Raw genomic sequence first — 16519 nt, forward strand, 5'->3', positions numbered from 1 at the left:
AATATCTCTGTGTTGGTCACTCTGTCTGTCCAAGGTATTCTCAGTATGCGTCGATACAGCCACAATTCTAGAGCCGCTAACTTCTTTATAGTTGCTGCTGTTTACGTCCACCCTTCAACTCCGTAAAGTAGCGTAGAGAGTACGTAGCATTTCGCGGCGCGCCATCGGAGGTTAACGCTTAGGTGGCGGTTGCTTAAGAGCTTTCTCATTTTGATGAATTTGGATCTTGCTATTTCAATTCGGATCTTAATCTCTACGTCTGGGTCCCACTTATCATTTACTGTATATCCCAGGTATTTAAATCGGTGTACTCTTTCAATACGTTCGGCTTCAATATTCAAGTCGATATGTTGAATGTTCTTTTTACTGATCACCATAAATTTAGTTTTCTTTCTATTGATCTTCAGGCTAAATTGGTTGCCAGTTGTATTTACTCTATTTAGCATCATCTGTAAATCTTGGATGTTATCGGCCAGTATAACAGTATCATCTGCATATCGAAAATTACTTATTGGTACGCCATTAATCTTGATATTCTCGTTGTACTCTTTTAGTGCCTCTAGAAATATTTGTTCCGTGTACAGGTTGAAAAGCATTGTCGAAAGAATACAGCCCTGTCTCACCCTCTCGAAATGGTTACGTTTTCACTCACCATATGTCCATTATTCATGTGGGCTGTTTGATTCCAATATAGATATTTTATAATCTGGATGTCCTTAGTGTCAAGTCCTGTAAGATGTAATAGTTCTATGAGTTTGTCATGTTTGATAGTATCGAATACTTTCTCATAGTCGATAAAACAGGCGTAAACATCTTTCTGTTGATCCAGACATTTTTTAATCAAGACTTGTATTGCAAAGAGCGGCTTTCGAGTTCCAAAACCGCATCTAAAACCGAACTGTGTTTTACTTATGCTGTATTCTAATTTTGCTCGTATTCTGGAATGGATAATACGCAAGAATACTTTAAGGGTGTGACTCATTAAACTTATAAGGCGATATTCACTACAGGTCTTAGAATTCCATTTCTTGGGAAGGGGCACAAATGTAGATTTCAACCAATCCGATGGAATTTGACCAGTATCGTATATCTTATTAAACAGTGCTAATACTACATTCAGGTTGTTTTTGTTAAAAACTTTTAAAAATTTGACTGGTATTTCATCGTTCTATTAAATAACTCATATTAAGTCAAATAGTCATAGAGTATCAGTCTTGTTAAAGTATCTAATAAAATGTTTTAAAGAAGACTTTCGAAAAGACTCTGATGTGTCGCGATAAACTCTAAATCAAAAGGGCAGAAGTGAAGTTTATCTGCTGTTTGTTCCTGTTGCTGTAAACTACTGGACAAATTGGGTGAGATTTTTCCATTATTATAACTTCGCTTATGCACAAAGTGAACCGCTTTTGAAAAACGCTATTTGTTTAAAAAAAATATTTGTAGACATTTACCGGGTGTGCGAAAAATTTTAGAGCAAAATAAACTGTCAGTACAATTTAAAAGTTATACCGCGTTTTAATAAACTATAGACTTTTTCTCCGTGTGCTACACATCTTATTATAATACAAATATTATCGACTCTATTCTCACTGTGTGCTATCTTCTTCTTCAAGTGCCCTCTCCGCTACGGAGTTTGGCAATCATCCTTGCTATTCGTATCTTTGAAGCTGTTGCTCTAAATAATTGGTTAGATGTGCACTGGAACCAGTCTCTTAAATTGCGCAGCCAAGATACATGTCGTCTCCCCACGCTTCGTTTGCCCTGAATCCTTCCTTGGATAATTAACTGGAGCAATCGGTACTTTTTCCCTCTCATCACATGACCAAGATATTCCAAATTTCTTCTCTTGATGGTGATCAACAGCTCCCGTTCTTCGTTCATTCTTCGAAGAACTACACTATTTGTTATTTTGTCTGTCCAAGGTATTTTCAAAATTCTTTTGTATATCCACATTTCAAAGGCCTCTAGTTTATCGGTATTGCTCTTGTTTAAAGTCCAAGTCTCAACTCCGTACAGTAGTATCGAAAAGATGTAGCATCTAACCAATCTCATTTTCAGGTTTAAGTTAATGTCATGACTTCCCAGAATGTCCTTCATATTAACAAAAGCAGCTCGAGCCTTTTCAATTCCAGTTTTTATTTCTTCTGTGATGTCATTGTTGTTAACGCTTGTTCCCAAATATTTATATTTGTGCACGCGTTCGATTTCGTTATTGTGAATGTACAGGTTTGCATTCAATCTTTGTTTTTTTGAAACAATCATAAATTTCGTTTTCTTGGCGTTCATTGTTGACCCTTTCTCTTCACTAGCTGTGACTACCTTGTTTAAAATGGCTTGCAGGTCTTCTACTGTCTCCGCCATTAAAACGGTATCATCTGCGTATCTAATATTATTAATTGGTTGGCCGTTAACTTTTATCCCAATCTCTTCGTCCTCCAATGCTTTCTTCATAATTTCTTCCTAATAGAGTTTAAATAGCATTGGTGACAGCATACATCCTTGTCTAACTCCTTTTTTAATTTGAATTTCATTTGTTGTGCTATTTTCGATGCGTGCGACTGCCTTCTGATTATAATACAGAGTAGATAATATTCTTACATCGAGTGTCTAACTGTTTAGCTTTCAAGATCTCTAAAAGTTGGTCATGCTTGACGTTATCAAACGCCTTGTTGTAATCAATGAAACAAGCAAATACATCTTGATTCACATCTAAACTATGTGTGCTATACACGCTATTATAATATAAACATTATAGACTCTATTTTCTCCATGTTGTTATTATTCGCTCCGTGCGTGACTGACGCGACACCTACCGCCTTCATCTGACAGTTTTGGACCTACCAATTTTCAGCTTAAACATATGACATTAATGACATATATTTGACATTGTTAAATACAGGCGAAATTGACAATTATTAATAATTAACTTTTTAATTATATTTTTTCAGTTTATGTACAAAATAAATGTAGTATTAAAAACTGGGTTTCTCAAAATTCATCATAATATATCTTTTTAAGTCCAAACGGAAAAGAAAAGTTAAAAATCTAGTACTGGCAAATCAAGTTTTTCACGTGAAAGAGCATATAATTAAAAACAGTAATAGTAAAAGTTATGATATAAAAGCTAAAGTCATCAGTTGCAGTTAGCTTGAAGCCTTATAAAATATCATTTAAGGTAAATTATTTAAATATTTCAATTGCATACTTTTTCTTTTCTCTAATTTATATGTAATCTTTGGGAACCTATAAAAACTACACTTACTATTTTTGGTATTATTAGCACAACTAAATACGCAACATGTATTTGCACACATCATTGATAAAATTTATGCGTAAAAAGGTAGGGCCAATTTTGTCATATTTCGCCGCTACGCACGCTGGCATCGTTTCAAAGTACCCCTACCATGGTCACGCACGAAGCGAATAACATAAACATTACTTACTCTATTATCGTTGTGTGATACAGATATTAGTATATAACATAAACATTAATTTCTCTAGAGAATGCGGTGTTTACACGGCCTTAGGCAGTTATTTTTGGAGTAGCACTTTTTGTTAAAGTCGAAATGGAAGATCTTGAGAAAAAGAGAAAGCCACTAAAGGCCAAGATTATCAGAATAGCACACTGGTTGCTAGAAAACGCAGATGCAGAAACTAACGGTCTCCAGTTTTAACTCAGACACACCGAATTGAAAACATGTTATCTGAAGTTTAAAGAGGGGATGGATCAGATTGAAGAAATCAATGAAACCGATTTCAAAACAGAAGACAGGGTGCTCATGGAGAAACAATACTTTTCTACACTAGCTGCACTGGAGCATAAGATGGAAGCTTTAAAATTACCCTCCCACTCGCTCAGGTCATACACTACTCCGCCAACTGTAGCCACTGCTAAGGTTAGGTTGCTGGAAATTACAATGCACGTATTTTCAGGAAACTTCGCTGAATAGAACGCGTTTTATCAGCTATTTGAAATGCTAATAATCAATAAAGTCACTAGCTGAACGTGCGGCTATGTATACGGTACTCGCAAATACCTAAGTCTCTCTTCGCCTTCAAAAATGCAGAAAAATGTGCAGTAATTTTCTCTACATTTACGCTCCCCAAACATGTGTTAAAGCAAACTCTTTAATGAGTAATAGCGTTTTTGTAAATATTCTCTAGTTAATCCATGTTTAGTATCGATTGATTACGCTTTATTTTTCCCTAAGTACAACCCGATCAAACCAAACACATAAGGAATCGTCGCCGTGAAGTCTGCTTACATATATCGAAGGAAACTCTTTAACAGTTCATGGTCCTAAAATATTTGATACTGTTCCCGCTGGGAAAAGGAATTTAATAAGCTTTCCATCCACAATTGGTGGAGATTAGACAAAGTTCCATCAATAATGTTTTTTTAAAAATAATGATGGAACTTTGTCTGATGTCCACCAATTATTGGAGGAAAGCTTATTAAATTCCTTTCCCCAGCAGCGTCTACAGTACCAAATATTTTAGGACCATGGACTCTGTGCGTTCACGTGACACTCAGTAGCGTATCGTTTACATTGTTAAGTTAATTTAAACATTTTATATGTACTAACAAAATATTTTTACCATTTTTTTTTATTATTAAGATATAATCGTGAGGATTTGGCTGTTCGGTATGTGCAGATCAATTGCCAGAAAGTCCACATTGGGAGGTTCAAAATTTTGTGGGAGCTGCTGAAAAGTGTGTGGTATACTGTTTTTGATAAGGGTACCGTTCCCGCGGGAAACCTGATAACTGTTTCGATGCACTTGTATATTCTGCAAGTATTTGGATAATACTTGCAGAATATACAGGATATTTTTTATAAGAAATATCTTTTTGAACATCCTCTGTTAGTTAACTATACCTATGGTAAAATGCATAAAGGGATGGTGTATTTAGTAATTACGATAGAAATTCATTGAGACCTTATTGTTTTAGCCAGACAAAACACATGTATGGTCAAAGATTTTTTCGATGATGCTGCTAGTAACAGCTGTTATCCCGTTTTTCTGGCAAAATATTTGGTAATAAAAATGGATTAAGAGTTATGATGTTTGTGAAATAAAACGGTTGAAATGAAAAAGACAGCAAATATTTGATTTCACGTACAAAGCGTCTATGTATCTGTTGATACGTATTTCGACTTAATAAGTCTCATCAGAACAGTTATTCATAGGCGTTCTCAACGTGAAAAATAAATCTTTTCTGTCTTATTAGAAGCAACAATAAAATGGCTTCGTTATGGACGCAATAGCGACATCTGATAGAAAAATCGGTAAGATAGTTTCGAAACAAATTCAGATTTCTACTTTAATCTGAACGTTCTAAAATTGCAAGGTATAACAGACGCTGATAAAGATGTTAATAGAGACATGGGGAATCTAAAATTTGCATTCCACGACATGTCTATCATTGTTTCGACATTGTTTCGAAACTATCTTACCGATTTTTCTATCAGATGTCGCTATTGCGTCCATAACGAAGCCATTTTATTGTTGCTTCTAATAAGACAAAAAAGATTTATTTTTCACGTTGAGAACGGCTATGAATAACTGTTCTGATGAGACTTATTAAGTCGAAATACGTATCAACAGATACATAGACGCTTTGTACGTGAAATCAAATCTTTGCTGTCTTTTTCATTTTATTCGGATCTACTCTGTATGAGTACAAGAAATTACAAGAAAATACAAATTCGTTAAGGATTTCTGCTTAGTTGATAGACATGTCGTGGAATGCAAATTTTAGATTCCCCATGTCTCTATTAACATCTTTATCAGCGTCTGTTATACCTTGCAATTTTAGAAGGTTCAGATTAAAGCAGAAATCTGAATTTGTTTCGAAACTATCTTACCGATTTTTAAAACGGTTGAATTGATTTTTCTATAGATATTGGCTGAAATTGTGTCGGATTTTTTGGAATTTATTGTCTTTTTGGACAATGATTAGAATATGCAGAATTTTGGTTTAAATATCCTCATCATTTATTGAGTATAGGCAAACTTAACTTTTCCATTCCATACACAAACAATAATACACCTCTTGCTTTAGATCAGTTGAATCCAATCAATTTTACTTTTACCGAACAATAACTTAATTCAGCCATCTCTTTCTTCTTCTTCTTTACCAAGCAACACTATTCAAACTCCTTCAACTTTATATATATGATATGGTGTTATCAAGATTTTCTAGCCCTCTGGCAACAATCAAATATTATACCTATTAAAAAACTGATTGCTTATAAGCTCTTCCAAATCTTTCAGGCCAATCTCATTAACATGTACGCTTTGTAAATTATTAGAGATGATAAATAAACGTCTGCTTTGGCACCTGTAGCAGCATAATCTTCTAGATGATGCTTCAGAGCTAATAAAAACACGATAGACAATCTGTTTCTTAATCAATCAGAAATTTCTCAAGCTGTAACAAATAATAGCGATGTTGTCGCTATAGCCTTGGATATACAGAGCGCATTTGATACTGTATCTAAAGCTTTCATCATTTGAAAACTAAACGAATTTAATCTTTTCGGAAATATATTAGCATCTATATGTAATTTGTTAAATAACAGATCCTTCAAAGTTGCTACAAATGGACAAAGATCTGCATTACTTACTCTTTAAAACGGTGTACCACAAGGCTGAGTTCTAAGCACTACCTTATTTCTTCTTAGTATAAATGACATGGGTTCCTTCGTTTCTCCTCCAGTAAAATATGTGACATATGCGGCCTACCTTATCATATTTTGTCAAGAAAAAAACACTGAAATATGTTCTTTACTTAATTATGTATTAGATAAGATTTGTAATTGGTCGACAGACATTGGTTTCAAATTTTCACTCTTCAAATCTAGAGTTATCCAATTTCGTGAAAGATATAGTCCCCATTCTCCGGTTATTTTCCTAAACGGAGTCCCCACTTAAACTTGTTGACCAACAAAAATTTTTAGTAGTTACTTTTTACACACGACTTACATAAAGATATCACAATAAATACACTAAAAGCAACTGTTTAAACAGAACAAACATATTAAAAACTAAAGTTTTTATGCCCAGCCACCAATGGACCGCTGAAGAAAAAATCTGATTAAAAATCTAAAGAGCTCTTATTCGCTCCAAATTAGATTATGGCGGATGTTCTACATGACCGCCAACAATACTTATCTCAAATCTTTAAATTAAATACAAACCACCTCTACAAACGTATATGTCTAGGTTCATTTAGATCTAGTCCCGCTGAAAGCATATGCATTGAATCTTTCGAAACTCCGCTTTTCATATGACGTCAGCTTCTACTCTCTTCTTCTTTCACTAGAGTTTCCGCCAATCCAAAAAATTCAGTTACGAAACTAATCAATATTATCCATCAAGTTCTTGAAAATAAAGACAGATCTGTGTACCCCTTTTTACAGTTAGTAAAACCTTCGTTAGCAAATACAGACTGACAATAACCACCCCTATCAGTACCTCCAATATTCCTCCGTTGACCAAAAAGCTACCTACTTTCAACACTAGATTAAGTCAACATAAGAAAGAAGAAACTCCTAGACGTCTTCTAAGACAATTATTTCAAGAAGCAATAAATACCAAACAATACCACCAAATTCTTTACACTGACGCCTCAAAAACTGGAGAAAATACTGGCTGTGCTCTCTGTACCGAACATACAACCTTAGCTGCGCACCGACTCCCAGCCACTTTTAGTATTCATACTGCAGAATTATATGGAATCGTTAAAGCTCTTGAAAGAACTTTACCTAATATTAAATGTCCATTTCCAAAGTGGAATGATGGAATATCATTCAAATGCAGCCGCTGCTTCGCTGAGTGGCGCTCGTCAGAAATGTCCAATTTTCCATGACTTTGGAGGATAAATCAGGCTGAATTTGTCCGATAACCTAGGTTATCTTGGGTTTGAGAGCCGTTGTGATTTGTAGATTATTCGCATAGATCTGTGACTTAAAAAAACTTTACAAGTAAAAGTCTAACAGGGTTAAATCTCGCGATCTCAGTGGCCAGTTTATTATTTTATTTTTAAATTATTATTATTTATTTTATTTATTATTTAAATAAGAAAATATTTATATAAAATCGTTGTCTCATTAATTATATCTAAAATAATTAACATAAAATTTACCAAACTATAATTTTCCTTTGCTTTATGTTTGTAGGTAGAATGTCATTTTTGATAAGTAGAATTATCATTGTCTATTGTGACTAAATAAACATACAACCAGTTATTTTGACTCTAATTTTATGTAGATTTTAATCTTGCTACGAAAATTTTGAAGTGTATTCTAAAATTTCAAGTAAAACAAATATTCTTTGGTGGACAATAAAACAAATTTCTAATTTCTCCAGTTCGTAGAGTCGTAGATTTTGTAGTAATGTATTTCCTTTCATTAATCAGAACCGGCGATGAAAATTCCCGAAGACCAGCCGCGGGCTAGATAATCATTCTTAATTAAAACCATAATTGTTATAAATTACCAAGGATTAGGGCGCTTATAAAATCGCAGTGGAATATTAAAAACAATTTTTCATTGTTGACGATTGATCGCTACACTAACCGAGTCAAATTAAAAGAATAATTAATTAACAACAATATTGAAATTAATTAAAGAATAAAGGCTGTGTTTAAATAAAGTTTCCCGTATGTTATCTTTTTCTCTGAATATTTATAAAATACGAAGGATACTTATTGAGTGACGTTTGCCTGTTCTGATTTTAAATAGTCTTCAAATTGCAATATAAGCTATATACAAACTTGGTAAAAATAAGTGTTTATTGTATGCGACATTAAATTGTCCAAAAAGTTCGTCAGGATAAAGTAAAATACTTTACATAGCTTATATATAAACATTTAATGCAGAAAACTATACTCATTAAGTAGAACTACAAAAATAATTCAGATTTTGTGAAAGGATAAGAACGTCAAAATTGTTCATGTGATGCCCACATGTGAACATCACATGTTCACATGTGGGCATCACAAAAAAATGTGATTCACCAAATTCACCAAAAAATATTTACACATATAAAATTTGACTTCAAAAACATCTAAATTTTAAAAACCGAGCATAACAAAAAGAAGAGGGAGATATACAAATTAATAGAAATAAAAAGAAATACCAACGCAATCAATGACAAAAAAGATAGACAAACCTAAATAAAATATAATTTTAATCTGATTTAAATAATAATAAATATAACACCATAAAATACTCTTAAAGTTATAACATATCTCCACTCTACCTTTTTTGAAAACACCAACGATACGCCCATGTAAAAATAATTATATATTAATGAGAGTAAACTATGAGATAATATCATATATCAATTCATTAAGGTCAGTGTCCCGTTTTACGTTTTGGTAAGTTTTTTTTTTATATATTTTACAATAATTTTTTGTTCCTTGTACATTTTAAAATCTTGACAAAGGCAAGGGTTTCCTGCCAAAAGGTTGATTTCAATGGCACAATAAAATCTAGTTCCAAATTTAATATTACTTACTGAATCTAAACCCAAGAAATACTAATTTTATAATAATTAAAATATGGTTCAAGAAACTTCATAAAGATATATTATATACACATATATAATTTATATTAAACCTAGGTTAAACTAACAGCTCAACCCGAGCCCCTAGATACTAATACACCGATCACTAACCAATGCATTACTGGCATTGGGAATAGGGGAGTTATATTAAAGCCAGAGTCTGCTTAGTGCTTTAATTGATCCTTTATTAAAAAAATAAAAGAATTACTAAACGTTTTGGGCAAAAAAGTGTTTTATGTTCTGTAGAACTGAAAGACAGTCTGAAAGAATTAACGATTATTTAATATAAGAGTTTTTAACATATTTCAAAGCTTCGAGTATGGCCAATGATTCGGCTGAGAAAATTGAAAACTCATTGGAAAGTTTGTACTTCAATTCAGAACCTCCTGAGGGTAGAAAATAGGCACAGGGAGTCCCTTCTATTGATTTAGATGCGTCCGTGTATATAACTGTGGCATCACTATAACAGTTCAAAACAGATCTCAGAATATTGTTGCCCGTTTTGTTGTTGTCACTGTATGTGTGTATTATAACTTCAGTTTTATGGAAGAGAGCAAAGAATTCTAAATTTTTGTCCACTTTGGAAGTATGGCGAATAAATTTTCTGACTTAACAATGACAATTATATTTGATCAATATTTTTTACCAATTTTTCTATTTGTTTTTGTAGTTCTATGTAAATAATAGATCTTTAAGATATACGAGGCGTGTTTTTTAAGTAAGTACCATTTTAAAATTAAAAAAAGACGTGCAAAGATATGGCAATAATTTTATTTTTACATGAAAGCCTGTACCTTAATCTACTTTTCTACATAATTTCCGTGTATATTGAGGCACTTGTCATAACGTGGCACTAGTTTTTGTTTGACTTGTTAACCACTGTATCACAAATGTTTTGACTTCGTTATCGTCTTGAAGACGCTGACCGCCCAGGGGTTTTTTCAAGTGCTGGAACAAATGGTAGTCGCTGGGCGCCAGATCAGAGCTGTATGGAGGATGATCTAGATTTTCCCATTTAAATGATTTGATGAGATATTTGGTCTGATTAGCCACATGTGGACGGGCATTGTCATGCAGCAAAACGATACCCTTACTCAACTTGCCACGTCTTTTGTTCTGGATTGCACGACGCAGATTTTTCAATGTCTCACAATAAGACGCTGCATTGATTGTCTCATTACGATGCAGAAACTCCACTAGCAATACTCCTTTTCTGTCCCAAAAAACTGTGCACCGGGTGCACAGTTTTTTGTGCACCGGGTGCACAAAAAAATGATTTTCCGGGCAGAAATTGTTTGCTTAAACTTCACTCTTTTGGGTGATGATGAATGTCGCCATTCCATGGATTGTTGTTTCGATTCTGGTGTGACGTAGACCACCCACGTTTGGTCACCAGTAACAATTTGGTCTAAAAAATCTTCAGCTTCACTGTGGTACCGCTCAAGGAAAGTCAATGCACTGCCTAAACGTTGGGTTTTGTGCAAATCCGTCAACATTTTTGGAACCCAACGTGAACACAATTTTCGGTAATTCAAGTTCTCGGTAACAATGCGATACAAAACACTACGAGAATACTGAGGAAAGCAGTCGGACAATGATGAAATTGTAAAGCGTCTGTTTTCTCTCACCTTTTCGTCCACTTTCTGCACCAAATTTTCATTAACGACCGAAGGACGCCCACTCCGTTCTTCATTATGCACATTTGTGCGGCCATCTTGAAATGCTCTCACCCATTTCCTTACCATTCCATCACTCATAATATTTTGTCCGTAAACTTCAACGATCTCACGATGAATATCGATCGGTTTTACGCTTTTAGCACTAAGAAATCGTATAACAGCCCGTACTTCACAATCAGCGTGACTCACGATTGTTGGAGGCATCTTAAACACTGGAGTAAACAAGTATACAATGAAGAATCAGACTGTAATGGCGTCAGTACGTAGACAAGAGATGTAGGTAACCATCGCTCATGCGCGGAACGCCGACCCTAGGTACTTACTTAAAAAACATGCCTCGTAGAAAATAATATGTCTATTTTTTAACTGTACTTTATAAACAAACGTTAAACACGTAAATCAAACAAAAGTTGGGATTAATTTTCACCCCTTTGGTATTCATCTCGGATTTATGAAGGTTAATATAATAAAATTGCCTTTCATGTAAAACCTATTCATAAATCAATATTTGAAAGAGAGCTTGAATCGTGATATAAGAAAGATCTTTGCAATATTTAACATCTAAGGCATAAAATGTTCTTTCTCCAGACATTGAAGTTTAGTGTGTGATACCAAGACAGTTATTTGTAACACCGAAACCCACAGAGTCGCGGACGCTCACATGCACTTAATTTATTCATTCAGTGCGGTCTTGGGACGCCGACGTCCTCGAAATAATTTATTTAAGTATCAACGAGTAGAAGTTAAAATTACCCTGTATCATAGAATTTCACCCAAAACTTTATTTAGGATCCCAGATGATATATCAAGTAAGTTCGGTAGGAGTATAAATGTGTCACGTATACATCTGAAGTTTGTCAAGGGATATAGCGCATGATATACACGAAGCAACAACGGAGCACCTGGGGAGTACGTTTAAAGATCATCAGCTCCAATTAGATTGGGAAACCGTCAGACGAGCTCCTCAACAAGCTTTAGCTAAATATATTCAAGTAGATATCGTACGAAATTTACCTCTGGGGAATGTTAAAGTTATTGTCTTATCTTATTTAATGGTGTTAAATAAACCATTTAAAAAACTCTCTCTTTATTGTAGCCATAATTTATAAATAAAGTACTTTTGTTTAATGTGTTTTATACAGGGTGAGTCATAACTATTGGGACATAGACTAAGGACAGGTTATTTGGACCAAAATATGGTTATTGGGCCAAATATGCCTTAATAAAAATGTTGCTGAGAAAAAAGATACAGGGTGTTAAAATTAATTTTTGTTTTTCGTGTTTTGCTAATAGTTTCGGTGTATATTTATAAATTGCTATCAAAATTGGCACAGAGGCATAATGTTAGACAAGAAATAGTATTTTATTTAGATTTCCACTATCAAATATCAAATTAATTAACAAAGTTGCAACTAACGTAAGGTTTCCGTTTTGACGATAAATCAAAATTAAACACACTTTAACTTAAAAGAACTCACAAAAACTCAAACTAAATATTCTACATGGTGTCCTTCGATTTCTATGCCTTTTCTAATTGTTTTTATAAAGGATTTTCGGACGTTAAAAAAAATATTATTCTGTCCCCTTATAAGATTATCTGCATTTTGAATGTATCTCCAAAGTTCGTCTCGTGTACTAATTTCATTGGCATAAACTAAGGACTTCATATGTCCCCAAAAATAAAAATCTAGCGGGTTGTACTCAGGACTTCTTGGTGGCCATTGAAAATCACTGTCTCTGCCAATCCATCGTTGAGGAAATACGTCATTAAGATGATTTCTAACAGCTAATGAAAAATGAGGTGGAGCTCCATCCTGCATAAACCACATTTCTCTTCTTACATCCAGTGACAGATCATCTGAAATATCACTAAGAGTATTTTTCAAAAAGAATAAATAAGAATCTCCATTTAAATTCGGAGGAAGAATATAAGGTCCTAGTAGTTGGTCGCCTATAATGCCACACCAAATATTCAATTTAAACTCATGCTGAAAATGTCTAGCTTTAATAGCATGCGGGTTTTCTTCTTCCCAATAATGACTATTTCACCAATTAAAAACCCCTCGTCTGGTAAAAGTTGCTTCGTCGGTGAACATAATATTCTTAATAAAGTGTCTGTTATTGCGATGTTTATTCAGAATACGTTGGCAAAACTGTAACCGTCGTGGAAGATCTGTTGGAAGTAAATTTTGAACACGAGTGAAGTGATAAGGATGGAGGTTCTCTTTTTATAGAATTCTAACAATAGACGACTGACTTACTTCTGTTGCTGCTGATAGATGTCGTGAACTTATTTCAGGATTTTCATTTACTCAAACCAAAAGTTCATCTTCTTGATTAGGTGTGATTTGTTTCGGTCGACCACCCCGATTTTTAGTGTGAAATGACCCAGTTTCACCTAAACTACGATATAATCTTGCAAAAGTTTTGTAATTTGGTTGCCTTCTGTTTGCGTATAACATTCCATACCTTCTGGCTGCTGCCGAGCGACCGCAAAAATTTTCTTGTGCGTATACGCAAATCATATCTCGCACTTCTTCATTAGTAAAATGATTGTGAAAAGGCATTTCAATCAAAAAAAGTAATGATTACTTTTAAAAATGCAACATTACACTACACTGTCACATCAAAAATAATTTACTCTGAACAAATGACATTTACCAACAACAATTATCTGACAGTCTAAAGCATACTTTTCATAAATGAAATAATATTTGAAATCCTTTTTTAAGACTCTAAACAGTTCGACTACGTTTTTGTCGAAAACGAAATTATCATGTTTAAACAAGAGTACCAGTTTTACGTAAAAATGATGTTTACGTCATATTTTCTAATAAAAATTACTAAAAAGTTTCATCAGAAAAAGTTTAGACTCAATTTTATCATTAGGAATGATCTACGTGGCGCTCTCTATGACAAAACGTAGAATTGTAAATAAAATACTATTTCTTGTCTAAGATTACGCCTCTGTGCCAATTTTGATAGCAATTTATAAATATACAGGGAAACTATTAGCAAAAAACCAAAAACAATAATTAACTTTAACACCCTGTATCTTTTTTCTCAGCAACATTTTATTAAGGCATATTTGGCCCAATAGCCACATTTTAGTCCAAATAACCTGTCCTTAGTCTATGTCCGAATAGTTATGACTCACCCTGTATATTATTTTTATTTAATTACTAACAAAGTACCTACTGTTAGTTAGGGTTGGTTTTATACTAGTAAATGGGAATTTATCAAGACAGGTTCTATAACAGTAGTTTTAGGGTAGCATAACAACAGTTATGCAACTTCAACTTTTTTTTTATATATATTAAAAATTTAAGTGAAAAATGGCTAATTTTTAAAATCTTCGTCTGTAATTTAACCCGGGATCGGTCGCAATGTAAGCAAAAATCTAACATTTTTAAATCTTGAATAATATGTTGTCTGTGTGAGTCCATTTCAAATAGGTAAAAAGAAATAAGAAAAAGACTTACAATCAATTTATTTTATCACCAACGACCGGTTTCGCATACTATAATTTACTATGCATCTTCATATCAACGCTACATGGTAAACTAAACGATGCCGATACAAGGATTATACCCAAAGTTACAACAAAAAAAAAACATCTATCTTATTCTACATACATTGTCACAGTGCTGTATGTTAATAAATAACACACATTTTTAAAATATACCTCTTCTTCTTCTTTTTCGTCCCAAATATAAGCAATTTTGCTTGTTCTTTGGCGGATTAATATCTGTATGGAAGATTAATATCTTCTGTCAATTGGTGACTTATCTGTTGCTATTTTGACGTTCGGCTCGCGGAGATAAGAATACGGCCGAAGTCAGAAGGCCCTTCCTGTCGTAAGAGGCGACTAATGGGTAAGAATTGAGAGGTGGAGAGCCGTCGCTTGAGGTGTCGGGTCTGTAGAAACGCACTCGAGGCGTTTAGGCGTCACGGTCACCGGTCTACATTCCTAGTATCCGAGACGAGACTGTCGGGGACCACTCTACTCTCATTCCAAGAGAACCAGGCGAGGTTGAACGAGCTGGGCCCGTATACACCTCTTTTTTCCTTACACCACCAATCGTGGTGTCGGTGTCTCGGCACGTACGCGCCTGGAGATTTAAGAGTGGTAGAGGAGAGATCCTCGGCGGCGACCTGTCTATGTGCGAGGTGGAAATTTCTCTGCCTGCGTCACCTGTCCGCCCGTATGAGGGGATAACGGATAGGTGAGGTAACCGCAATGCGTATGCATCGCGCCACCTTCATTTTGGTGTCGGACTCGTAGGGGCAGTAGAGTCGCTAACGGTCGTATGCCGAAAGGCCAGGTAGACCAGGGTCCTGCCAATTTATTTGAAGGGCACAAAGCACAGCTATGCTATTTTGACGACACGGGTCTCCTCCATTGTGGTTATGTGGTTATTCCATTCTTTTTTTCTATTTTGTGTTCATTCATTAATACACTGTACGTTACATTTTCTTCTAATGTCTTCACTTCTCTTTCGATCTCTCAGCGTATTTCGTGTAATTCTTCTTAGTACTATTATCTCTGACGTTTCCGGTAGCCTTTGCGTTGTAGCTGTACCGGGTCTTGTTTCTGAGTCATATGTAATTATTGGTCTTACACTTGCTTTATAAATTCTTTCTACAGGGATTTGGTCTGAACCTACTGCTTTACCATTTTTGCTGTTTTTAATGCCATTTTAATTTCCCCTTTTAATACCTTTAAAACAATATCCTCTTCTACTTCTATCTCCATCTGTTCTGTTTTATTGTCTTTATACAGTTCATTGATATATTCGGCCCATCTCTTTAATTTGTCGTTAATATTTAACACAAGTTTCCCATTTGCATCTTTCAGTATTCCAGGTTTTCTTGTTCTATTGTTGTGAGTTAATTAATTGAATTAATTGAATAGCTTATGACTATGTTGAAGGAAACATACTTCTAAACAAGTATGCATAAAATTCAATAAAATTTTTTATCAGTTTATTATACAAGAATTGGGGTCTCGGGCCCATTGGACCCACTTTGGCCGGATAAAGGTTAACTGAGAAATTATCCGATGTTTAGGCTTTTTAAAAACTTGTTTTAGATAAAACCGGTAGTTGATCCTGCTCCTTTATTTTGAATATCCTTTATAAAATTTCTCTTCAAAATTTGTATAAATTTAATGGTATGTTATTTTTTTTAAGAATTCCATGGGTACAAAGAGTTACTAATGTTGAGGTACTTCGCGTCGCATGTGTAAACAAAAAGAATTACTA

At 34.3% G+C, this 16519-nt stretch overlaps 1 protein-coding gene across 1 annotated transcript in view; it reads left to right on the top strand.

The window, feature by feature from the left end:
- Positions 1-16519, top strand: part of LOC140436425 (cubilin homolog) — a 989698-nt gene that overhangs the window by 405911 nt on the left and 567268 nt on the right. The window lies entirely within an intron of this gene.

The sequence above is a fragment of the Diabrotica undecimpunctata genome, chromosome 3, assembly GCF_040954645.1.
Source record: "Diabrotica undecimpunctata isolate CICGRU chromosome 3, icDiaUnde3, whole genome shotgun sequence".
Taxonomy (NCBI): domain Eukaryota; kingdom Metazoa; phylum Arthropoda; class Insecta; order Coleoptera; family Chrysomelidae; genus Diabrotica; species Diabrotica undecimpunctata.